We start from the raw sequence: 2,163 nt of genomic DNA, 5'->3' as shown, positions 1-2,163 counted from the left end.
AGCATGGGTGAACAAGGAACTCTGAGGTGCACTACCGTCCCCTACAGTGATGGACAGTACATTACTACCCAAGTCGCCACAAGTAGGCTTCCACAGTCTGGAGCAAAATGGCTTTTTAGTGCTGACCCAAACAGAAAGAGGTTAAATATAATAATAAAGTTGGTGCCTTAAACTAAGCCACACCAAGGGAAAAGGCTCCAACTCTTTTCTACCTGTCATTACCCCGAGACAAAGTCTTTTTTTGATCCTCATATATTTACAGTGGTGGAGGCAAGGCACTATATTGTAGCGTTGCGGGGTAGCCAGTCACTATATACCCAGCGTTACTATATATATATATATATATATATATATATATATATATATATATATATATATATATATGTATATATGTGTGTGTGTGTGTGTGTGTATGTATGTATGTATGTATGTATGTATGTATAGCAGCACCCAGCTGAAAGCCCTGTCTTGTCTGTTGATAAATTTTAGCAGGTTTAGTAGCCACATTTCCATACTCCCAAATTGAGATACACAGGGATCCTCGGGGGATGATGAAAAATAAAAGCATCACAGAGTAGCTACACAAGGTTTAAAGAAGACAAATTTGCTCAGTTAAAAAAATCGTATAAAATGCTCCTTAGATAGAAAGCAGCAATGAAATGCCATGATGTAGGCTATAAATTGAGGCTTAATTAATGATTCAGTCTTGTCGTGATTAAAGAATATACTGAGTCACATTTAGTGTCTGTGGACATTTCTGTTCATTATTCTGTATTTAAAAATAAAACAACAATAAAATCAAATGATGTTGACATGGTTCATTCTTAGTTTGACCTCTGGGTCAAGATGGTGTGACCTGCAGTGACCTGGCTGTGTGTGTTCATCATTACAGTGATACATCAGGTGTTTCTGAAGCTCATACACATCACTTAATTATGGAAACACCGGCAGTACCCTATATAATCTCTCATTCACTCACGCATACGCACGCACGTGCGTCAGTAAAAGTCATGGAAACAGAACGGTGGCGTTCTACCGAGGTCATATAAAAGCTGCACGCATCTCCGAAATCTCCCCTTTGCACTGAGACTTGATACAAGTTGACCTGCGAGCCTTACAAAACCCTCAAGAAAACACTGAGAGATAACTCCAGCTGTACCTACCTGCTGAAAGATGGCGTCCGGACCCCCTGCGATGGAGCACCTGCTGGCCCGAGTCAGGCGGTGGATCACTTCCTTTGCCGGTAAGACATCTTTTAATGTCCTGTCAAATTTAGCCTTTTTATTAATGTTGCTTAAATCATTGAAAGAGAATTTTAGTACAAAATTTGCATTTAATTATTGTGAATTGTTATTATTACTCTTGTTATTACTATTGTTGTTGTTAGCCTGATATTATTATATCATTGTGGACTAAACTGTAACGGTCAATGTAATATTAGTCGGCATGTTAGGAAAACAATGTTTTTGGTGATTTTTGACATTTTCTCGGTGTAAATATGATTATTATAATCTGGTGAGGGTGCCGCTATTTGAGTACACTCAACATGTGCTGAGTTTGGCGGGACAGGTGTGGAAGGTGTTAATAATTGTGTAGTGATTTGAAAACACTGTTAATATTGTTTGAGGAGATTGAATTGTCCATATTTTGTCGGAGGTAAAGATGGCGACCGGGCCAGTTTTTGAACGATGCCAAAAATGAGTTTATCTTGTGCGCCATGGAGACGATGGAACGTTTAGGAGCAAACGTCAACACGTCAGCACGCGCAGGTGTAAGCAAACCAGGGCCCGCTCCTCTGTGTGGATACTTGAGGTTGCTGCTTGAAATGTATCCGGAGATGTTGTTGGGTCCTTTAAAGTGAAAAAATTGATCACATTAGTGAACTTATTTTCACAAATTCCTCAAAATGCGTGCGTCATTGCGCACACAGGTCTGTGCGCTCAAACATTTTGGCGATGTATGACGCAACATGACAAGCTTGTGGCCTGTTCTGACTCCTGTTATACTAGTCTGAGTTTTATTGTGGTTTTAAGAAACAAGATGTGTTTCAGAGGCAAAGCCAGGAACGTGAACAAAGTTATTATGTAGAATTGTGGGTAACACTTTATTTGGACAGTTTGTCTACAGATAGTTTATAGAGTATTTGTAACATTTCAACAGCTT

This window comes from Epinephelus lanceolatus, chromosome 19, assembly GCF_041903045.1.
Source record: "Epinephelus lanceolatus isolate andai-2023 chromosome 19, ASM4190304v1, whole genome shotgun sequence".
NCBI lineage: Eukaryota > Metazoa > Chordata > Actinopteri > Perciformes > Serranidae > Epinephelus > Epinephelus lanceolatus.
The sequence above is the reverse complement of the archived record's forward strand: the minus strand, read 5'-3'. Positions refer to the sequence as shown.